Genomic DNA, 25,992 nt, shown 5'->3' with positions numbered 1-25,992 from the left:
AGTAGCGTGTTTGTGCCAAGCTATGAGAACGGGAGAATCTATCCAACTCTTCAACAGGTTTAGCCTCACCTCGTTCCTTCACCATCACCATCTTGAGGAGGTGGGCAGGGGTGTCGCCATCACTCTGAAACTCAATTTGGCCAGCTACATAAATACTGTGACTATCAGAGCAGGTCAGAAGTCAAGAGAGAGTGGTGCAACCCTTCACTGCACCAAAACTGTTTCCCCAGAATAGCATTAACCACCAATGCTGAATCCAAAGTCATGGAAAAAATTAAATTCAAATATACTTGCTTTGCAAAATAGCTTCCCTACATTTAGTGATATTTGGCGGCTGCTGCTTGCTAGACAGGTAGCCGACATCTTATATGTGTTGAATCAATAGCCTCTCCTGCCAGGGGGCTGAGAGAGAAGGATGAGGGATTGCAAACATGAATGAATGGGAGCTATTGTCCTATACATAAGTACAATATAAGGATGTGTATTAGGTTTAACTTGCTTCAACTTCAGAATCAGCTTCCCTGTTATGCAAAACACGCTAATGCAAATTAACTATAATTAATATGTCACTAGAAAAAGGATAATAAATATAAAGAGGAAAGAAGATCTAAGAAATAATCATTCACACTTTGCTGGTGATGCAAAAAATGTGTTCCGACACATCTTTGGTGATCTAGCAGCAGTGTTACGGTTTGGATAATATAGGGAGGTTCAAGAGCATCAGAGCTGTTGCGGGGGGGGGGGAGGGGGGGTAAAAAAAACTACTTGGAGGAGGGAGAATAAGAAGGAAAGGCTTTGGGGTAATGTTATATCGTCTCTTGAGTGTGAAACCCTCCCTCAAAATTTGGATAACCTGATGTCTCTCAGGTTATCCAGGGCCCCTTGATCAGTGAAAGCAATCAACTCTCTGATCTTTCCAGACAGCTTCCAGAGAAGATTCTTTCAGGAGATGGTTATTTCCATGTTCCATGGAAGAAGATTCATTTTAATTGTGAAATGTTTGCTGCTTTTACTTCTTGTTTTACAGTGAAACTGTAAATAGTTTACAAAAGTTCTCAGTTGTGAATTTTTGATTCGATTTCAGCAGTTAAATAATAAAATGATGTTATGCACGATGTCATTGTCATTAACATTCATGAAACATGATAGGAAAATGAACGACTGATGCTTCTGCAAGGTCCAGTTTCCCAATGAGTTGGACTTCAATGGGTTCGAAGGCAGTCAACGTCACAAAGGACTCCCATCACCCTGGTCATAACCTCTTCTCACGGCAACCTTCAGGAAGAAGGTATAGAAGTCTGAAGACCTTTATTTTTCCAACAGCTGTCAGGCTCTTGAACTTCCCTGGACAACAAAACCTTGACCATAAACTACTCCGGGGCCACCAAACGATCTGGCTGCACTATTGAAGTATCCCTTTCTTTTTTGCACTAATGGCAATTGTGAATATTTATTCATTTATCCTTCTATCTATCTTCTTAGCAAGTTATGGTAATTTAATTCATACTGTTCTTGTTGGTATGAGTGGCTGCAGCATGCAAGAATCTTGGGGCATCAGCATATTGTTCTTATGAAGATGGTAAAAAACTCATCATCGTCATAACTTCAACAGGAAACTCCAAAATAGGTGTTAAACAACTTGTGTGCAATTTACTCATATCAATTAGCCTCAATTTCTCTCTATTCATTCGTCCAAATCACCAGTTAAGAAATAGTAAACGACTGAGATTGAGAACCAATCCCTTGAAACATATTGCCAATTTGGAGCAAATGCATTATTCATAATCTCTGTCTCCAACATGGTCATTTTCCTATCTGAGGTAAAAGTCTGCAAAAAATTCCCTATATTTTCATTTTTGATATTTCTTTTATTTGCAATAGTTTTTCAACTGAAAATAAATGGTGGCACGGCTGAGCTGTCGTAACGACAGTGCTGTCGCTGGTGCAGACCTGGGAGACCGGAGACATAGCATTGCTTCAAAAGGTTCATCCATCTCATCCTTATGCCAACAGGTCTGTATGGGCTTTAAGTGGCCTGTTAAATGAGTCGACGGTATTTAAATTCTGCAACCTCTTAGGTCTGTAAACAATGCTGGAGAATCTCAACAGGTCAAACAATGTTCTTTATGCAGCAAAGATAAAGATACATAACCACCATTTTGGTCTTGAGCCCTTTGTAATACCTGCAGTCACATTGTCTGCAAAATTTTGTGCTTTACTCCTCTCGCCTCTTAGGTCTGTGCCCAAGATGGCGGTGCCTTTTGCTCGATAGTAGAACGAGGAGTTTGCAGACTCCAACGAGCAACGGACCGGCGCAGGACACCAGAAACGGGGAGAACAGTGCAGTGAGAAGGAGGTGAGGAGATGACCCTATAGAGAAGGTGACCATGGCAGTGAACCAGCAAGGGACTCAGCTCTGAGATACCCACTCAGGCTGTGGGTGACTTGCACTCAGGGGACCCGCACGGGAGACTGCTGGAGACTGGCTCATGGAAACCAGGTATCGAAGCCAGAATTCAAGAGGGTGTTGAGACAATAAGGGCTCCCAAAGGGGCTCAGGCACTGAAGGCTTCCTGAAGGCTTGGATCTGGAGCTTGGGTTAATGAATCGGACATCCGCGTGGCTGGACGAGTGCTTAAGGTGAATCCATGGTGTGACAGAGTATATAGATGTGTTTTGGGAGATAAATTGGGAAAGATTTGTTAGAGCAGGTCACACACAAACACTTTAAAATAGAATTTTTGCAGGAGCTTTTGCAAGAGTGCTCAGACTCATGATGGAGTGTCATTTGCAAAAGGCAACAAATGTAATAACATTCAGTAGTAGCTATGTCTGTAAAAGAGAATTTATTGTCTGGAGGTCATGTGATTTTTTTCAGACAGAGAGCAGGAAAAAACAGGCTTGGTTCTCAGAGTTGGAGGGAGTGAGAGAGAGGGAGAGAGAGAGACACACACACACAGACATCGGTGTAGAGGGACAAGCTGGCAAGCTTTGGAAGACGGCCTGGTCAAAGGTGTGGGCTGGCTGTCCGGTGTTTCCCTTGGAATGGGGGAAACAGAAAAGAACTCTGTGGTAACCTGAAAGAAAGAGGTTATCATCTGGAGAACCCTGAAGGGAGCAAGTTTTGTCAGCAAGACACTGGAGTGGCTGATTAAAAAAGGAATCAGTTGTGGTTGTCCTGGAACAAGAAAAAATCTCTCTCTGAAAACCAACAAGAATCTTCTGAGTGGTAACCATTTACCTGTTAAGCACCAAAGTCTGGTGAACTTTATTAATGTTAACTTCTGTGTACAGTACAAGAATTGCCTGCAACCAGTGAAATTGGACTGTGAATCAAAGAACTTTGCTGAACCTACACACACATTACACACACGTGCACTTAGAATTAGAAGGGGATTAAGATGGTTAAGTGTGTCAATAGAGATAAGTTAAAGTTTGATTCTATTTACATGTTGAAAGATAATTAAAAGCAACTTTTGTTTAAGTAACCCTTTGTTGTGCATATCTATTGCTGATGGGTTTTGGGGTCCTCTGGACTCGTAACAATGGACAGTGATTCTGAAGTGAGCTTCTCTGAAATTTTTTCCTCTCATACTGTAAGGGACGCCATTACTGTAAGGGACACCAGGCCACACTAATGGCATCCCTCACAGTACGTGAGGAAAAAACTTTCAGAGAGGCTCACTGTGTCCATGAATTTGCCTCAAGCACTCCTGCAGCCTCTGCAGGCAGAAGGCAATTTCTTGTAATATTACATGCTCTGTCCTATTACATGACAATAAAGGAATCTTGAAAACTAATGCTAATGCAGCTTCCTCTCTGTTCTGTTCTGCAGTTCCTCCTCCCTATAATTTGTGTAATTAATTTTGTATCTTTTTTTTAAATTTTAGTTACAGCACAGTAACAGGCCCTTCTGGCTCACAAGCCCATACCACCCAAATACACCAATTTAACTATAAATCGTGTGTTTTTGGAGGAGACTGGAGCCCCCAGAGGAAACCCATGCGGTGATGGGGAGAATGTACAAACTCCTTACTGACCGTGGTGATTCGAACCCAGCTCACTGTCACTGTAATAGAGTGTCACACTATTGATCTTAATCAAGAATCCACAGAAAATCTTGCTAATTTCTTTCAGCCAATTAAATATCGTTGCTATATAATGTGAAACAGGAACAGTTCTAGAAATACAAGTTAAGTGTAAAGCTTGCTTTTGCAGCACTTTGTCTTGAAAGATATCCCCGTCTGAAGGTTTGCTGTAGCACAAAGCAATGTTTGTTGTTCTTCATTCATTATTATGCCTTAACATTCCTACATAGAGAAGGGCTGGCTGGAGGAGAGCTCAGACTTCATTAGCTGTACATCATTCTTTTCTTCATTAATCTTTTGACAGTTGGCAAACATCATGGAAAAAAAAACAAGTAATGGAGATGTTTCTTTGTTTTCATACTGGAGGAGGTTTTGCCACACTGTCCTGGAGATTGGCAAGTACAAGCCATGCTACTGGCTGACTCTGTCCACACATGCAAAATGCATAAAGCAGTTGGACATTGGAAATTATAACATTAACTTACTCCATTCAGGTTCAACTATAACTGCACAAAATCTACCCGTGTCATAAAATTTGATAACAAAATCCTGAAGGAAAGCTTAAATAAATAGTTTAATTTTCCATCTTCTGCTTTTACAGGATGGCTCCTCTTGGGATGTTGATTGTCCTCTGTTACCTTCCGTTTCATCTTGTATTTGTATATGTGAGTTCTTAAGACAACACATGGATGAAGGAAAAGGATCTTTACTATAAAGTTGTTGTAAATAGCACCATGAGGCAGGCCATGAGGCTGCAAGTCTCCATTACAGATACAGCATACTGTGTGTCAGCCCCCTGCTAGCAGCCAAGTCCAATCAAAGAGCAAGGTCTTGCTTTTTGCCCTGCAACCATGGTCACTATCATTACATCTCCCTTACTTAAAACAGAAGTAGCTACTTTTAATTAACATGTTTTCTTTGTATAACTGCAGTTTTAACTTTAACACCAGGAACTTACATGTTCATTATTATCAACATTGTTAACATTTTTTAAACTTGTTTGTGTGTTCACATTTACATTTACAAACTTGAAGAGTGAATAAGATAACATTACTTCATTCTATAACAGGAGTTTTACTTAATGAGTCTCTTAGGAGGATTTGCGTGTCTTGACGATCTTCCTGATTGATTGTCCTTGTTACCTCAGACAATGTCTTCTCAGATGTGCATTCAGGTTGCTCAACAGTATCCATCTTTCCATCTACTGTGGCTGGTCCCATTTGAAGATCTTGATGAGTTCTTTGCAGAACCACACCTTCATCTGTCTGAATGATGTATAATCTTGATGGATTTCACTAAGGACAGTTCCCTTCTGAGTCCATAAGTTTGTTGTGTCTTTTAGCCTTACTTGGTCACCAGTGTAGGTTTTTTGTTCCTCTGTCAAAGTAATACTTTTGCTTTTCTTTCTGTTGTTCTTTGAACTTCCTCACTTTCTCCCCCTCTTTTGTTTTTCGGATGTTCTCCTGAATGGGTAGGTTTGATCTTAGCCTACGTCCCATAAGGAGTTGTGCTGGTGACATACCACATTCGAGCAGTGTTGTATGGTATACTAGTCTGTTCCACTGTCTTCTGCCTTGTTTATCAGTCTTTTCACTGTCTGTACTGATTTTTCCACTAGACAATTGGACTGTGGAAAATGAGAACTTGACGTGATGTGTACAAAGTCCCACTCTTTGGCAAAATGTCAGAACTTTAAATTGCAAAACTGGAGTCCATTGTCTGTGAAGACTTCACTTGCCACGCCATGTCTGGAGAATATGGCTTTCATACCTTTTATTACAGCATCTGCAGTGGTGGTGTTCAGTCTACACACCTCTGGAAACAGGGAGTCTGTGACTACAATATAATCCTTCCCTTGACATTCAAATAAGGCAGCGCCTACCTTCTGGTAAGGCCTGAATGGTGCTGGGTGCGGCTTTAGTGGTTCTGCAGGATTGCTTGCTTGATATTTATAGTTTGACACTTCATTTGTTGTATCATTGTTAATTCTTGGCCAGTACATCACCTCTCATGCTCTTTTCTTACACTTTTCGATTCCGAGATGTCCTTCATGGATAATTTTTAGTATCACTTTTCTCAGACTCTGGGTAATGATTTTATTTCCTTTGTAGATGATGTCTTCAACCACTGATAGTTCTGCCCTGCAGTTTCAGTACTCTAAAACGTCAGATGAGCAGTCCTGCTTCATGTTGGGCCATCCATACAAGATTCTTTTTCTCAGTTGTCTCAGTGTTTCATCTTTGTTTGTCTCTGACTTTATGAGCTCCATTTTTGCATCTGATATGGGTAGTGCACTTGTGATCATGTCCACAAAGGTATTCACGCCTTCATCCATTTTGGTATTAACCATATAACCATATACAGCACAGAACAATCAAGTTTGGCCTTACTAGTCCATGCCGGAACAAACCCCACCCTCCTAGTCCCACTGACCAGTACCTGGTCCATACCCCTCCAATCCTCTCCCCTCCATGTAATTATCCAGTCTTTCCTTAAATGTAAATAACGTTCCTGCTTCAACCACCTCTGCCGGAAGCTTATTCCACATCCCAACCAGCCTTTGCGTGAAGAAATTTCCCCTCATGTTCCCCTTATAATTTTCCCCTTTCAATCTCCTTTCAATCTCCTTTCAATCTCAAACCATGACCATGGCCATGGCCACTCTTAATTGAAAAAGCCTATCCACATTGACTCTCTCTGTCTCTTTTAAAATCTTGAACACCTCCATCAAATCCCCTCTCAATCTTCTACGCTCCAGAGAAAAAAGCCCCAGGCTGCTCAACCTTTCTCTGTAACTCAAACCCTGACATCTGACAACATTCTCGTGAACCTTCTCTGCATCCTCTATTTTGTTTATATCCTTCCTATAATTTGGTGCCCAAAACTGCACACAGTATTCCAAATTTGGCCTCACCAATGCTCTGTACAATTTCATCATAACATCCCAACTTTTGAATTCAATACTCCGATTTATGAAGGCCAACATTCCAAATGCCTTCTTCACCACTCTATCTACCTGAGTATCAACTTTGAGGGTACTGTTTACCATAACTCCTAAATCCCTTTGTTGCTCTGCACTCCTCAATTGTCTACCATTCAATGTATGTGACCTATGCAAAATGCAACACTTCACACTTATCCGTATTAAATTCCATCCTCTAGCTTTCCTATATCTCTTTTTAAGCTACGGTAATCTTCCTCACTGTCCACAATACCACCAATCTCTGTATCATCTGCAAACTTACTTATCCAATTCACCACACGCAATAGTGGACCCAGGACCGATCCCTGAGGAACTCCATGAGTCACCGGCCTCCAATTTGACAAACAATTTTCTACCACTACTCTCTGACACCTCCCATCCAACCATTGCTGAATCCATTTCACTGCTTCCTTATTTATACCTAATGCCTCTACCTTTTTACCTAACCTCCTGTAGGGAACTTTGTCAAAAGCTTTACTAAAGTCTAAATAGACAACATCCACAGCCTTCCCTTCATCAATCTTTTTCGTAACCCCCTCGAAAAACTCTATAAGGTTTGTTAAGCATGATCTACCCCTGACAAAACCATGCTGACTACTACCTATCAATCCTTGTTCATCCAAATATTTGTAAATGCCATCCCTCAGAACAGTTTCCATCAACTTACCCACCACAGACTCAGATCTATAATTTCCAGGCTTACATTTGGATCCTTTCTTAAACAGTGGAACAACATGAGCCCACCCTCCAATTCTCTGGCACTACCCCGTGACCAGTGACATCCTAAACATCTCTGTTAATGGCCCCACTATCTGTACACTAGTCTCCCTGAGTGTCGTTGGGAATACTTTGTCTGGACCCAGAGATTTGTCCACCTTTATCTTTTTTAACACTGCCATCACTACCTCCTCGGTTATCCTTAAATGATTCATGACCTCCCCACTATTTTCCTTTACTTCAACTGGTACAATATTTTTTTCCTGAGTGAAGAACGAGGAAAAGAAATCATTTAAAATTTCCCCCATCTCCTCTGACTTCTCACATCGCCTACCCTCCCTATCTACAAAGGGTCCAATTTTATCCCTCACTAATCTTTTACTTTTAATGTACCTATAGAAACCCTTTGGATTTATTCTTACTCTGCCTGCCAAACCCTCTTCGTGCCTCTTTTTGGCCTTTCTAATTTCTTTCTTAAGATTTTTTCTACACTCCTTGTAGTCCTCTTTCAATTTCTCAGCACCCTGCTGTTTATACCTCCCTCTTTCTCCTAACCAAATTTCTAATATTCCTCGAAAACCAAGGATCCCTATAACTTCCAACCTTTCCTTTGATCCTCACTGGGAGATATCTACTCTGTACTCTCAAAATTTCTTCTTTGAATATTCTCAATTTTTCATTTACATCCTTTCCTGAAAAAATTATGTCCCACTCAAAACTCCCCAAATCCATTCTTATTCCTTCGAAATTTGCCAGTGAACAAAAATGAAAGGAACAATCGAAAGCCATGTCATCGATGCAGAACACAACATATCTTGTTATTGGGCTCTCTCATGTCAACAGCTCTAGACATCGTGCCTGCTGCATACATTAATTTACCCGGAGTGTACGCCACATTCAGTATATAACGTTGCAGCCTAATCAACATTCTTTATATTCTAATTGGACATACATTTAATGGCTTTTGGAACAATGCTATCAAGAGCTTATGGTCAGTCTCTACACTGATTGCTTGTCCTGACATAAACTGATTAAATCTTTCACAGGCATATATGATGCTGAGCAGCTCCTTTTCAATTTGAGTGCATCACGCCTCCATGTCTGTCATTGAATGTGATGCATATGCATTGGGCTGCCAGTCAGCATATTTTTGCAGAAGAACTGCACCGAGCCCACTATGTGATGCATCTGATGAAATCTTGATGGGTCTCACTGGGTCGTAAAACCTCAGAACTGGTTCCTCTGTGACCAGTTTCTTTAGTTCACTCCATGACTTTTCATGCTCATGATTCCACTCCCATTCAATGTTCTTTTAATCTTCTCAATTGAGCCATCTTTTCTGAGAGGTTGGATATGAATTTACCCATATAGTTGACCATTCCATTAAACCTCTATATGTCTTTTTTGTTTTGTGGCCTTGGCACGTTCCCAATGGCGGACACCTTTCTCGGATCTGGTCTGATGCCCTCACTGCTAATAATATCTCCTACAAATGTTAGTTCTGTCACCCTGAGCTGCCATTTCTCTCCATTCAGCTTCAGGTTTGCTTTCCTTATTGCTTCCAGCACTTTTCCTTAGTCTCTCATCATGCTCCATTCTCATGGTTCCCCTGACTATGATGTCATCCACTGAGGTATCAACTCCATCCAGGTGCTCATAGACCATATGGATAGTTTTGTGATACACTTCAGGGGCTGAGGCAATTCCCAATGGTAACCTTAAAAATCTGTATCTGCTGAATGGACTATTGAACGTGCACAGTCTTGAACTTGCTTCATCCAATTTCAACTGCCAAAATCCTGATGATGCATCTAACAATGAAAAATTTTGCATTTGCAAACTGTGACATGATTTCTTCACGGATCAGAAGCTTATTGCTCTGTTTAGATCTCTTGGATCCAATCAAATTCTAAGCTTTCCATTCTTTTTGTCCACACCATCAAGTGAACTCACCCACTCCATTGCCTCATCTATCTTCTGAATCACGATCAGGCTTTCCATTCTGTCCAACTCTGCCTTTAGTTGCTTTTGAAGCGCAAATGGAACTTTTCTGCATGGATGTATTATCAGTGGCACATGTTTATCCACTCTGATCGTGTGTTCTCCTGGAGGCAGCCTAGACCATGATAAGGATTTACTACCTTTGTAGATGATTGTACTCTTTCATGAGTTCATCATAGACTGTCTCTCTTTCACTTTCCACAATGAGGACTCTTTTTACCAGGCTGTTAAACCTAGTATGGCCTGTACATCCTTTGGTACCACAATGAATGTTAGCTCTTTGTCCTTGTGTTTCACTTTGACCATGCATTCTCCTTGCACTGGTATATTGGTACCTAAATATCCTGTCATCTTCACTTTTGTTCCTACATCTTTGGTCTGGGTCTAATCTTCTTAAAATCAGTCTCTGATATTACATTAATTTGTGGTCCAGTATCCAATTTTACTGAAATGTATATGTCATTCACTTTTAATCTCAACATCCAGTCTCTGTTTTCTTTCTTGTTTTCAGTCACATCTACATGACATCAATATCTACACAACATCAATCAACATCTTCTTCTAACTCCCTTTGATCTACTGCATGAACCTTGTTTTATTGCACTTGGTTCCTACAGCAACGGCCATAATGGTTGCTTTTGTTGTACATATAGCTTGTTTTACCATATGCTGGACACTTTTTTGGTAGGTATTGTGTTCTGCATCGATGACATGGCTTTCGATTGTTCCTTTCATTTTTGTTCACTGGCCATGCCTCTCTTTCTACATTGGTACGCTTTTTGTTAAACGGTTTATGTCTCTTCTTGCTCACCTCATCCACGTTGCAGCTAGTTTCACTGAACAGCTCTTTTGCCTGTGATTTTACAGTTTTTGCAGCCCTACAGAGTGCTATGGCTTTTTCCAGGTCTAGATTTTGCTCTCTTAGCAGTCTTTCCCTTAGACTATTATCTGGAATACCACACAAAGTCTGTCTTTTATCAGCGAGTTGGTCAGTCCACCAAATTCACATGTTTTGCTTCTGTTTCTCAATTCAGTCACATGCTGATCAATACTTACTTCCATTTTTTGTGCACATGTGAAAAATCTGCCTCTCAAATATCACATTATGTTTAGGTATACAGTATGCAACCGTGTCTGCCTGTCCCGCATCGGACTTGTCAGCCACAATCGAGCCTGCAGCTGACGTGGACTTTCACCCCCTCCATAAATCTTCATCCGCGAAGCCAAGTCAAAGATGCCTCAAACTGTTCCATTATTTTTTCCAGTTTCATTTTGTCTCCTTCAGCAGCAAATGTGAAGTTATTATATATGTCCAGGGCCTCATCACCCACGACATGTAAGAAAATTGATGCTTTCACTTTATCACTTTTCTCATCAGCTCCAACTGCCACTAAATACAATCCAAAATGCTATTTAAATCTGTTCCAATTTTCAGCCATGTTACCTGTCAGCTGAAGTTTTGCTGGTGGGTGTAATCCTTCCATTTTTCTCTTTGTTAGCTTCTCTTCACTGATCAGTCACTGTCTTTAGATTTTCCTTTTAAAGTATTTCCTTTTAATTTCCTTCATCCCACTTCTGACACCATGTTTCATCTTGTATTCATATGTGAGAGTTCTTAGACAACACATGCACGAAGGAAAAGGTTCTTTACTTTAAACTTGTTGTAAACAGCACATGAGGCTGCAAGACTCCATTACAGATACAGCATACTGTGTGTCAGCCCCCTGGTAGCAGCCAAGTCTAATCAAACGGTAAGGCATTGTGAGTTGCATGCAACCATGATCACTATCATTACATTTGCCAAGTCCTCGTAAGAATTTACCACACAGGAAGGGGTTTGGTCCATTGTGTCCATGCCAGCCAAAAATCGACTTTAAGTTAAGGCCACTTCTCAGCACGTCGTCCAGGAGATGGTTCTTCTGGTGCTTTTTAATTAGGTGGAACATTTCTATCTGCCTCATCCTTTCAGATTCCTACCATTAGGTGGAACGGTTAGCATTGGAGTTAGGACAAAGCAATAACAGTGCATGTGACCCGGGTTTGAATCCACTGCTGTCTGTAAATAGTTTATATGCTCTACCCATGTCTGCATGGGTTTTCTCCAGGTACTCTGGTTTCCTCCCACCCTCCAAAGATGTATGGGGGCGTTAGGTTAATTGGGTTTAATTGGGCAGTAGGGGTTTCATGGGCCAGAAGGGCCTTCTACCATGCCATATCATTAATTGTTTTAAAATTACATGTTTGAGAGATTTTTTAAATTTAATTTATTCATAGAAGGATTGTTATGTCCAATGTTCCCTCTAATTTATAGTAGTCAGTGTGCAAAATTTTCTTCCTATAACAAAAGTACATGTGCACTGAATGCTTGTTCAAATATAAACTTGAAATTGTTTCAGGATAATTTTGGCATAGCTTATCTCTCATGGCTAATCAAACTGTATTGGCACATTTTAATATAATACAAGTATGATTGCATTAGAAGTAACGTATTTAGTTCAGATTTTATTTTAAGTAACTAACCTTTTATGCGCACATTAATTTTCTTTTTGCGCTGGTTGCAAAACACGTGTGCATGCGCACACATGCACAGCTTAGAGGGAATAATGGCTATGTCCCCAAGTTATTGAACCCAGTTGGAAGGGATCTGTTTAAACTATTTAAATTTCTCATAAATTTATATGCAATCACATTTCCCATCAGTCTCCGATATTCAAAAATAAGCAACCCCAGCCATTATTCTGAACCTTGGTCAGCATTCCCATACATTTCCTCTGCATCCTATCTGGTATTATCAATGTCCTTGTTGTGTGGTGCAGAAAATGACTTATCGCATGGGAGCAACATTTTTTTCATGGATAAATGATGGATTGGCTAAGAGAAGAGAGAAGGCATAAGCAGTCTTTATCTGATTGGCAAGATGTAATATGTGGTGTGCCACAGAGATCAGTGCTGGAACAACAAGATTTTACAATTTATAGAAATGAAGGATGAGAGTAGTGAAGGTATTATATTGCTAAATATTCTAATAATATTTGTATAGGTATGAAAATAAGTTGTAAAGCGGATACAAACAAGCTTCAAAGTACTGCAGATCGGTTATGGAAATAAGCAAAGAGCTGACATAAGAGTATAATATGGAATAATATGAAATTTCCATTTTAAAGGAAAAGTACAATAGAAGCATATTTGGTACATGATAAGAGACTGCTGAGGATTCTGGGTCCCCTGATGTATGATTTTCAAAAGATACAGCAAGAGATAAGAGGATGTTATTGTTTATTGCTAAGGGAATTGAATACAAATATGGTTATGATTTGGTTATCTAGAACATTATTGAGACTTTTTCTGGTTTACTCTGTACAATATTAGTCTCCTTATTTAAGGAATGATATTAATTCAATGGAATCGGTTCAGAGAAGTTTTATTTGACCTGAAATGGTTGTCCTATGACAAATGGCTTGACGGGCTAAGCTTGTCTCTGCTGGAGTTTGGAAGGTGAGAGGGAATTTGATCCTGAAGGGTCTTGTCATGGTAGATGTGGAAAGGATAATGACTGTTTATCAGAGAATCCAGAACAAAGGTTATTTGGATACAAATAAGAGGAGACCCATTTAAGCAGAAGTAAGATGGAATATTCTTTCTCGAATGTCACAACTTTGGTATTTTTATTCCTCAAAATCAGTGAAAGTTGAGATTTTACATATTTTCAAGGTATAGATAGGTAGGCCTGAGGTGTAAGGAAGGGTTGAGGTCAGAGTCAAATCAGCCTTGATCTTATTAAATTTGGAGCAGCATAGAGGTTCCATGTGGCTATTATCTGCTGCTAATTGGTAATGCAAGTAGCAATTCTTTATTCAGATTTAGCACCATTTCAAAGCTCTTGCATTTGTTTCCTGAGTCACTAAAGGATAGTATGTTCTACCTTGAAGCCATCAACATCACACCTATCCTTTCACTTCGATAGGTTTGTGGTATGTACTCAAGTTCAAGTTCATTATCATAAGGTATGCTCATGCTATCTTTTATGTTTGATCTCCTCAGCTTGCCCCTTTCATTTGCCTGAAACCATCCACCATCCCCAACATCTGCCCAACACCTTGATCATATGCCCAACCAAAGTGTGGCAAACCTCTCCCCAGCTCACCCCTCTCCTGATTTCAACACTCCCCTATTTAAGTTTGAGCTCCTTGTGTGGGAGAAAGACAGTCGAGTGTTTCTGAGCAACCAAGAGTTGCTACAGTACACAGAAGTGGAGGAACTCCGCAAGCATGTAACCTCTATGGAAAGCAACAGGCAAAATTTCTGACCTGAGCTCCTCTTCAGGTATGCCAAAAAATCAGACAAGCACCCAAATAAGAAGATTCAGCCAAGAACTGCTGTCAGCTACTGATCCAGTCCTTGTTTTGTAGTTGACATTTGATGTTGTAAATCATCCACTCCTTGTTTTGGAGCTAACATTTGATTTTGATCATTGATCTATTCCCTTGTTTGCATCCATCTTATCATGGGTTTCAGTGTGAGGTTCATTCAAGACAGAAGAGGGAATGATGGAGTTGGAAATATCAGAGATGCCAGCCCGGCAAAAACCCTGTTACTTGTGTTCGAGATGCTTTCGTCCATATATTTCAACTTCTGCTCTGTTCATTGAAATTAATTCCATTTGTGAATTTAGACAATGAATATTCCTGGGTCACTTGATTATAGTCCATCTCAACAAAACCTGCACCAGTAGGAGTCACTTATTGTAGGAACAAGAAAGAAGACTGGTTGATTTTCCCCTCCCTAGATCGGGTGTCTTGTCCATTATTCATTTGCTAGTTCAGCAGTTTGCCTGCAGAGTTAACAACTGATCCATTAAGGAAGCTACAGTTTTTAATCATTTAAAACCAAGCTTTTTTGTTTAAGGTAGACTCTGCAATCCAAGAAGGTGGTTCTTGGAATTTTTTTAATTACCATGGGAAAGACTTACTTTGTGCAGTACAATAGATTAAGATGACTCAAGGGGGCTATTAGTTTCCCTGCCAGGTGCTTTACGTTATAAACACACCCTTACCCAGGACTGTTAACAATTGTCAGAGCCAACTTGTGTTAGCCAGAGAGCTGACTCACATTGTAAACACACAAGATATATGACCATTTTTACCCAAATAGGTATTCTTTAAAAATTATTTTGTGAAGCTAACAATATTTTCCTGTTAATTTTAATGAAACCAAAAACGACTTCTGTCGCAAAATACTTAATGGCTTCAGGTTTCTGGATCATTTGTCTTTCTGACGGTACAGTTTGCATCTGAATTGGAGGGGGACTAATATCCTTGCATGAAGGTTAGCTAGTGCTGCTCTGGGGGATTTAGATTTGAAGGGGAATGGGAACCAGAGTACCAGAGCAGATAATGGAGTGGAGGAAGAAAAAGATGAAGTGAAGATTGCATGTAACATCACAAGTCAAAGGGTTATACACAGTGGCAATTTTCTCAGGAGCATCTATTTCATAAGTATTGCAGACAAGTTTAGAGCATGGATTAGAATGTGAAATTATGACAATGTGGCCATTAGTGAAAGTTGGTTAAAGGAGGGGGAGGACTGACAGCTCAATGTTCCGAGCATCCATCGTTTCAGACGCAATAGAGCAGAGGGGATGAAAGGGGAAGGAGTGGCATTGTTCATCAGGGAAAATATCACAGCTGTGCTCTGACAGCACAGACCAGAGGGCTCATCTACTAAGGCTCTATGTGTGGAACTGATGAACAAGAAAGGTATGGGGTTGTATTATAGACTGCCAATAGTCAAAAAGAATCGAAGGAGAAAATCTGTAGAGAGATAGCAGACGGCTGCAGGAAACATAAGGTTGTAATAGTAGATTTTCTTCTCTTCTTTGGCTTGGCTTCGCGGACGAAGATTTATGGAGGGGGTAAAAAGTCCACGTCAGCTGCAGGCTCGTTTGTGGCTGACCAGTCCGATGCGGGACAGGCAGACACGATTGCAGCGGTTGCAAGGGAAAATTGGTTGGTTGGGGTTGGGTGTTGGGTTTTTCCTCCTTTGCCTTTTGTCAGTGAGGTGGGCTCTGCGGTCTTCTTCAAAGGAGGCTGCTGCCCGCCAAACTGTGAGGCGCCAAGATGCACGGTTTGAGGTGTTATCAGCCCACTGGCGGTGGTCAATGTGGCAGGCACCAAGAGATTTCTTTAGGCAGTCCTTGTACCTTTTCTTTGGTGCACCTCTGTCACGGTGGCCAGTGGAGAGCTCGCCATATAATACGATCTTGGGAAGGCGATGGTCCTCCATTCTGGAGACGTGACCCATCCAGCGCAGCTGGATCTTCAGCAGCGTGGACTCGATGCTGTCGACCTCTGCCATCTCGAGTACCTCGACGTTAGGGGTGTGAGCGCTCCAATGGATGTTGAGGATGGAGCGGAGACAACGCTGGTGGAAGCGTTCTAGGAGCCGTAGGTGGTGCCGGTAGAGGACCCATGATTCGGAGCCGAACAGGAGTGTGGGTATGACAACGGCTCTGTATACGCTTATCTTTGTGAGGTTTTTCAGTTGGTTGTTTTTCCAGACTCTTTTGTGAACTACTCTTTGCAGATGATGCCGCTTTAGTTGCTCATTCAGAGCCAGCTCTTCAGCGCTTGACGTCCTGCTTTGCGGAAACTGCCAAAATGTTTGGCCTGGAAGTCAGCCTGAAGAAAACTGAGGTCCTCCATCAGCCAGCTCCCCACCATGACTACCAGCCCCCCCACATCTCCATCGGGCACACAAAACTCAAAACGGTCAACCAGTTTACCTATCTCGGCTGCACCATTTCATCAGATGCAAGGATCGACAATGAGATAGACAACAGACTCGCCAAGGCAAATAGCGCCTTTGGAAGACTTCACAAAAGAGTAGATTTTAACTTTCCATATATTGACTAGGATTTCCATACTGTAAAAGGGCTGGATGGCTTGGAGTTTGTCAAACGTATTCAGGAAAGTTTTTGAAATCAACATATCGAGGTACCAACTAAAGAGAATCTTTAAAGAGGATCTCCTAAAAGGGAACAAGACAGGACAGGTGACAGAAGTATGTCCAGTGGAACATGTTAGGTCCAATGATCATATTTCCATTAGTTTCAAGTTAATTATGGAGAAGGATAGGTCCGGGCCTTGGGCTGAGATTCTAAATTGGAGAAAGGCCAATTTTAAGGAAATGAGAAAGGACCTATAATGCGTGGATTGGGATAAGTTGTTTTCTGACAAGGATGTGCAAGGTCAGTCGACGACCTTCAACAGTAAAATTTTGATAGTACAGAGTTTGTATGTTCCTGTCAGAATTAAGGGCAAAGTTAAAAGTCATAGGGAACCTTGAGGGATATTGAGGATCTGCTTCAGAAGAAGAGAGGTGTATAGCAGGTATAGGCAATATGGAGTAAATCAGGTACTTGTTGAGTATGAAAATGCAAGAAAAAAACTCAAGAGAGAAATCAGGAAGGCTAAAAGAAGACACCAGGTTGCTTTGGCAGACAATGTGAAGGAAAAACCTAAGGGTTTCTGCAGATATATTAAGAAGAAAAGGATAGTAAGGGAGAACATTGGTCCCTTGAAGATCAGAGTGGCTGGCTATTTATGGAGCCAGAAGAGATGGGGGAGATCTTAAATGTTTTTTTTCAATCACTGTTTACTCAGGAAACTGCTACATTGTCATTGGAAGTAAGGAAAACAAGCAGCGAGGTAATTGAACCTAAACAGATTAAAGAGGAGGAGGTACTTGCTGTCTTAAGACAAATGAGGATGGATAAATCCACAGGGCCTGACAAGATATTCCCTCGGACCTTGAGGGAAGCTAATGTAAAAATTGCAGGGGCTCTGAAGAAATATTTAAAATGTTCTTTGGCATGGATGAGGTGCTGGAGGACTAGAGTGGAGCTCATGTTGTTCCTTTGCTTAAAAAAAGCTCCAAAAGTAAACATGGAAATTATAGGCCAGTGAACCTGACGTCAACAGTAGGTAAATTAAAAGATCGGATATACAATTATTTGGATAGCTAGGGACTGATTAGGAATAGTCAACGTGACTTTATACCTGGTAGGTTATTATTAATCAATCTAATAGAGTTTTTTCCAGAAGGTTACCAGGAAACTTGAGGAAGGAAAGGCTGTGGATGATGTCAACATGGATTTTAGTAAGGCCTTTGACAAGGTCCCACATGGTCAGGAAGGTTCAGATACCCCACATGGTCAGGAAGGTTCAGATACCCCACCATGGTGGGGTAGTAAAACGGTTTTGACATTGCCAATACAGGAGAAGCCAGAGTGTGGTAGAAATGATTGCTTTTCAGACTGGAGGCTTGTGACGAGTGGTGTGCCTCAGGGATCGGTGCTGGGACCATTGTTGTTTGTCATCTATGTCAATGATCTGGATGATTATGTGGTAGATTGGATCAGCAAGTTTGGAGGCGTTGTGGACAGTGAGGAAAGCTTTCAAAGCTTGCAGATGGATCTGGACTAACTGGAAAAATAGGCCAGAAGATTGTAGATGGAATTTAATGCAGATAAGTATGAGGTGTTGCATTTTGGAAGGACAAACCAAGGTAGGACATACATCATAAATCGTAGGGCACTAAGGAGTGAGGTAGAACAGTGGGATCTGGAAATACAGATACATAATTCCCTGAAAGAGGTGTTATAGGTGTGCGGGGTTATAAAGAAAGCTTTTGCCATATTGGCCTTCATAAATCAAAGTATTGAGAACAGGAGTTGGGATGTTATGGTAAAGTTGCATAAGACATTGGTAAGGCCAAATTTGGAGTATTATGTGCAGTTTTGGTCACCTAACTACAGGAAAGATATCAATAAGATTGAAAGAATAGAGAGAAAATTTACTAAGATGTTGCCCAGACCTCAGGAACTGAGTTAGAGGGAAAGGTTAGGACTTTAATACCTACAGTAGAGAAGAATGAGGGAAGATTTGATAGGTATTTAAAATGATGAGGGGAGATAGACAGAGTAAATGTAGATAGGCTTTTTTCCACTGAGAGTAGATGAGATACAAACCAGAGGACAAGGGTTAAGGGTGAAGGAAAAAGTTTAGGGGGATCATGAGGGGGAATATCTTCACACAGAGAATGGTGGGAGTATGGAACGAGATGCCAGCTGAAGTGGTGAGTGCAGGCTCAATTTTAACATGTAAGAAGAATTTGTACAGGTACATGGATGTACTGGATGTACAGGCTATGGACTGGGTACGGGTCAGTGGGACTAGGCACAGACTCAAAGGGCCAAAGGGCCTGTTTCTGTGCTGTAATGTTCTATGGTTCTGTTAACACTAATGCATGGGGATGCTACACAATTTCAACATTCAGACTTTCAAAGTAAATTCAATGGAGCAAAGAATCGAGAAAGGACAAGGGTGCAGATGAAAGGAACAGTAAAATATGACCTTTCCTTATCCATGTAATCTATCTCGGCCATCAACTGTCTGAGTAAAAACAGGAAATCGGGAATGTTCTGTAGATTAGGCAGCATGTGTGAAGCAAGAAGTAAAGTTGATATTTCAGGTTAATAAGCTATCATCAGGAACTGGTAAAATTAGGAAAACCAAGCAAAAATAATTGATTCTGAGCAATCGTGGTGCATGTTGCCTTTTTAATACCTTGCACCCTAAGCCCCACTTTACTCCAACTTTTCCACCATGAATAATAATAATTGCTTAATGTGTATTTTGATCATTGCATTTACTGTGGGCTATGAGCAAGTATAAGAGCTTGCTTTAATACAGTCTACATTCTAGAAAGTGTTTGTTGTTTGGTGTCCATCTGTGAAGCATAACCCGCATGACATGGTACAAATGCCATGTCAGAAGATCACTGTGTTAGAGCAGAGCAGTCTGTGCAGTAAAGGAGAAAGTTCACATCCTGAACTTTGAACTTGGAATAGCTTGACTGTTTGAGCAAGGAAGGCATCCTCTGGTCTGGCAGTTAAAGGTGAATATCCTTTGCATTCTAATGTGAAACAAAACAATTTTCCTTGTCAGTTCAAACAAAACATCTAACCTCCAGGCCTTAAATTGCTCCAAAAGTTTTCATTCCATTGGTTCAGGCCTCGTGGGCATCCCTCCCCTCGTTTCCCCAAACTATTTTGGCCCTCTAAAACTCAAATGCACAGATTCCTTCTCTAATCCTCCTCAGATCTTTTAACATGCCCATCTAGTCCATGAGGTGTGCTTAAAATATGCCGCCAATCTTTTTGGCACCTGTATTAATGTTTGTTGTTTTGGGACCTTATGCTCTTAGTACACTTCACTGAAGTATCGTTGGATGTTTTGGTATTACAAAGTTTGTGAACTTGAGATAACGTCGTTAAAATCTGAAGTAGCTCGGACACCTGCACTCTGTGTGCACCCAACAGCATCATTTTTCTGTTACATTATATTTCTTTACTGTTTTGAAGAATCAACACCTGGCAAGGAACGGTGTATCCAAGCGACAAAGATTGATTTGAATCTTCAGCCTGTGACCTGTGCAGTCATTAGAATTGAATTAATTTTTCCTCACCCAATGTCCACGAGCAGATACTTGCATCCTGGAGCTCTAGAAATAAGCATGAGCATGAAATCTAACCATCCCGTCTCCCTATTGAGGCGACTGAGTTCACGTGTCAAGACTGTCCTTGCTAAAATCAAATTGGGGATTGAGTTTGAGTCTTTCCGGGCTCAGATATGCACTGGATAAACACAATGAGCCATGGACAGAGCTCCGAGGAGATTTTAAATAAACATTTCACTGTACCTTACACAGTGGCATACTTGAATTCTGCATAGAATGCCAGTGTGTTCCCACTCAACTGCTATTCATTCTTGTTTGATATGATTGAGTAGCTTATGTGGAATGTATCATTTATGGGTGAAGTGATTGCCATTGATACTCAACAGTTTGTTCCCAGGCCCCTTGGTGCTTATTAGAGGAAGCAGTTTCACCTTCAACATTCCCAGCATGCTGATGGGATTCCATAGCTAACATATTCCTGCTTTGCTTAAGTGTTTTGTTTGAAGGGAAAGAGGTCCACAGTGAGTATGTTGATTTAAAATCATTCCATTTCTTCATTGAACAGTCTTTTTTTTACAAAGTGCACTATTATTTTGTGCTATGTGAATGCATTTTTGCTAAATATTTGTCCCATTTTAAAAGGTCAACCAACATTTGTTGCTGACATTCCATTTTTACTGTAAAATGGGGGAATGGCTGCAGTAAGACATGCCCTTCCCCTCTCATTTTCCATCTATGTATGCGGAACCCTTAAAATATGTTGCTGCAGGCAGCCTGCTGAAGCGGAGAGTACTACACGTTTATGTGAAAATTGCATTAATATTGAAACAAAGGCTTTGCTGGGTTGTGGGGAGGGAATAGGACAGTGGTATCAGCTTTCAAATGCTCCAACAAGGAGCCAAAACAGGTAATATGATGTATGCCCCCCCTTCTGAACTATCAATGCCTACCAGCAGAAGTCACCATGCACTCCCGCAGAACCATGTCACTGATAGTTTAATATCCTTTCACTGCAAACATGATATTCATTCTTCTGAAATGCTGACTGTCCACACAAACCCAACAGTCATGCTCATTCAATGATTGGTTTTCCGTATCTTGAATACGGAGAAAGATTGAGTAGACTGGGACTTTATTCATTGGAGGTAAAAGGTTGAGAGAGGATTTGATAGAGGTATTTAAAATTATGAAGGGAAAAGACTCTTTCTCCTGAGGGTAGGGGTGATTGGAACAAGGGGTCATAAGTTAAAGGTTAGGGGCCAAAACTTTAGGAGTAATATAAGAGGATGCTTCTTCACTCAGAGAGTGGTGGCTAAGTGGAATGATCTTTTGGAAGAGGTAGTGGAGCAGGGTCAATTCTGTCATTTAAAAGAAGGTTGGATGAGTACATGGATGTGAGAGGGTTTGAGGGTTATGGGCAAGGGAGTGGATAGGTGGAACTAGTGGAGTTTCACGTAAATCGGTGCAGACTAGAAGGGCCGATATGGCCTGTTTCCATACTGTAAGTTGTTATATGGTTATATATGGCATTATTTTCTTGTGAAGGCAATCATTCTATGGCTTTATAGGTACTAGGCGCAGTTGTTCTACATACTAGATCATGGCTGAGTCCTACCCCACATCTACACTCAAATACATTTCCTCGTGGAGAATCCCAAGCAGTTTTCAAAAAGTACATGGTTTATTATGAATCAGTGATCTTCACAAGATTCACCAAACTAATTTAATTAATGGCATCATCTGTCAGTAAGTGATTTCAATAATAGGATCCCAATGTTGACAGATATTTTCCTGCTCATTCCTGGGTTCATGGTGTGTTTCTAACCCCAATTGGATCAGGTTACGACTGGCTTTGGTAAGGCTAGTGCAGGAAAAATCAGCCAGAATTCCCTTGTTGCTAAACAGTAAAGTCTACCACAAGTCTGCATGACAGGATGTTGGGCTCAGACTGGGTCATGGCCAACCAATGGACCCTATGGTTCAACAGCCCATCTGCGCTCCATATAACTAATGAGCACTTCTTCACCACCTACGGAAAACAGATACCGCCAAGAAATTAACTACATTGAATGGAGAGAGGGGAGGTGTGCAACAGAACAGGAATCAGTGGAGATTGCAAAGAAAAATAACATTCGAGTTTCTCGCAGATGGGAGGTTTTGTTCTTATCTCTTCAACAATACAGCCTACTTTGGACTAGATTTTGTACAGGCTGGCAAAACTTAAACATAAAAAGACTATTTTTGTGGCATGATTTAGAAATATTAATCACTGAAACTAGTTACTCATTAGCAAAACACACCACAGGAAAAGCACACGGTTAGGCTGGTATTCTTTCAAGCTTATCTCCTGCCTCTCTTGCTCTGCGTTTAACTTTAATATGTGGCAGAGTTCAAATGATTGAACAGCAACTATAGAGAAAACAGAACAGATATAGGTTCACTCTGAGAATGTAATGCCATCTAGTGTTGAAAGCACGAATTACATTGAGGATAAATGATGGAATAAACAAGCATGAATTACAGTAATTGGTTATATTTTCCTTCTTCATTGTCAACGTAAACACTTAGGGATTTTTTTAAATTTTAACCAGTTCTCTTTTTAAAATTTCACATTAACCCAAATAGCAAAAGGACTTTAAAGCAGCACAATCTTGCATTTAGCGTGAACTGAGGAAATCAGGAGAACACAAACCAGTCCTCATCCAGGAATCAGTAGTGAAGGGGGACAAGAGCTTCAAATTTATGCTTGCTAAGATCTCTGAGGATCTATCCTGGGGCCTCTATGCTGATGCAATCACGAAGAAGGCTCGCCAGCGGCTGTGCTTCGTGAGGAGTTAGGTTTGTCACCAAACACTCTCAAAATTTTCTACAGGTGTACCATGGAAAGCAGTTCTGGCTGGTCGCATCACTGTCTGGTACAGAGGTACCAATCCACAGGGCAATAAAAAACTCCAGAGGGTTGTTAACTTGCCCTGCGACATCACGAGCACCAAACTTTGCTCCATTGAGGACATCTACAAGAAGCGGTGCCTGACAAAAGCAACCTCGATCCTCAAGACCCCCCACCACCTAGGCCATGCTCTGCTACCATCGGAAAAAAGTTACAGGAGCCTGAAGACAAACAGTCAATGGCACAAGGACAGCTTTTTCTCCTCTGCCATCAGATTCCTGAATGGACAATGAACCTCAGATACTACTTTACTTGCACTATTTATTTTGAAATGTAAATTATAGCAATATTTGCCCTGTGATGCAGCCACAAAAAACAATTTCATGACTTTCGTGACAATAAATTTTGATTCTGATCAATACTAAACAATGGCAGAAGTTTTAACCATAAAGCATACACAGCAAAATATTTCCTCTGATTCTTCTTCCATTCTTGAAGGCTCGCTGTGTTTTGTATATAAATATTCTTATTGATCTCCAGTAAATGCATTGGCTAAATGAATGACCTGAGGAAGTGATGGTTTCACCCGAGAAGACAGATTTTTACATGATAGAGGAATTAGAGGATATGGGGAGAAGGCAGGTAGGTGGAGTTAGGTCATAAATTAGATCAGCCATGATCGTATTGAATGGCAGAGCAGGCTCGATGGGCCATTTTTGGCCTACTCCTGTTCCTACTTCCTATGTTCCTATGTTCCTATCTGCATGGAGATATGCTGAGCATTTAGGCCTTGGACATAATGAGGAGCTGAGATTGTGCCCAGTGAGTAATTCCACCAGTCACCCAGTATTAAAAGGCCCATAACATCAGTCTATATTTTCTTTGCTCTTAAAAGGCAAGTGAAAAATATCCAAGTCTCATCCTAGGATTCCCTCTGTTAATTTATGTCTTTGATGAATTTGTCCGGTTTACATTAGCTTAGATTGCCTGTAAAGTTTATTTTTCTTTATTTATTTAATTGCATGGTAAATCTAACTTGTTGCTACATCTCTTATCCCTGCTGCTTTTGCTCTAGGATTTAAAAAAAGATTTTTGACAAATTTGCATTTGGATTCATATATCAATTGGATGACAGAAACATCCAGGATTCGAAACAAAGACATCTCAAGTATCTTAATATTATTCCTGATATTATTCTATCCAATGCCTTTTATGTTCTGCCAGTCTTCTATGCCTGTAAGTTTATTTTAAAGATTTTAATGTCGACATTAAAAAGTGTGTTGGAAACCTTTGCAAGAGGGAACAACCAAGGAAAATTAAATCCATTTTGAGGGAGTTAGTTATTTTTTTAGACATACAGTATGGTAACAGGCCCTTTTGGCCCATGAGTCCTTACCACCCAATTAACCTACAACCCCCGGTACATTTCAAATGGTGGGAGGAAACCGGAGTCCTCAGAGATAAACACAGGGAGAACGTACAAATCCCTTACAGTCCCAATCACTGGCGCTGCCATAGCATTGCACTGACCACTATACTAACCCTATGGTGCAATGTCTTGCCATTTTTTGTAACATAATGTGATCTACAGTTTTGTTTTGACTTTCATGGCAAAGGATGTGGCCAGAATTGTGCAGCATAACCTCACCTCAAGATCTCCAGTTATGGCTGAGCATCAAAAATGATTTCTCATTCTGAAAGCATGCAACTAGGAAGTTGACATCCTGGATTTATATATGCCTCGGAGAAATGAAAGGGGTTTAAGCTACTAAAGGTCTGGACATCTTGAAAGCAAATGGTTTGAAATAAGCAAATGGTTTGAAATAATGTGAACTGTTAATACTAAGGGATGTGAATGCCTGAGGAAGCTGTGGATTTTTAAAGTTAAGGAAAGAGAAAGATGGTACAGCATATTGAAGACAGAATGAGTTGAAAATTTCTTTTAAAATATGCTTGCAAACACTCTTGAAATGTTTGCAGTGGTTCTTTTACCTTTCCCATAAGTGTCGTTGTATGGACATGAAATCATCCACAGATGGGACAAGCATTTAGGTGCTATTGCAGTGGACTGTGACCTGCTCCATGGACTGACACAGGAAGCAGCCAGCACATGGAACGAGAAGCCTGCTCCCATAGGCCGCAGTAATAGCGGTTGAATCGGCCCTTCACCGCCAACGGATCGCAGGGGGTCCAATCTGGGCCTGTGCATCTGGGACACCCAATCAGCAGTCAGCCCCGCTCAAGCTATACTCCCTTCGTATGAGAGTCTTCTTTCTTCAACCTTCAACCCATTATAGCTCAAGCTAGAACCATAGTATCGCCACTACACTATAAGCCTTTTCTCAACCTCAATGCATAGCTTCATCAAAATCTTCTTGGAAGGCTAAACTAAGCTATTACAACAACGACTACTGAAGTCTTTCCGATGACAGTCCCACCTTCAATTTTTGGCACAGTGTTCCCATATTAATGTTATTAGCCAATATACGGATATTTCCACAACCAGCTTTTTAAAGGAACTAACTTTTCTGAAAGTTTAGTTCTGCTTTATAGCCAAAGCAGCAGGTTTAATTTAAGGGATTAATTGGTTACTGTTCTCCTACATCGTACTGTTTGCAATATATTTAATATTCATTTTTCACTATTATTTGATTTACTCAAAAGTTTGTGCTTGATTTGACATTACTGATAAATATTAGCATCAATACTGGATGAGATTATATCATGAACTACAATGGAAAGAGTTTATTCATATTGTACAATTAAAAATAGTTACCCTTGTGACATGATCAATG

Source organism: Narcine bancroftii, chromosome 9 (genome assembly GCF_036971445.1).
Source record: "Narcine bancroftii isolate sNarBan1 chromosome 9, sNarBan1.hap1, whole genome shotgun sequence".
In the NCBI taxonomy this organism is placed as follows: domain Eukaryota; kingdom Metazoa; phylum Chordata; class Chondrichthyes; order Torpediniformes; family Narcinidae; genus Narcine; species Narcine bancroftii.
The sequence above is the reverse complement of the archived record's forward strand: the minus strand, read 5'-3'. Positions refer to the sequence as shown.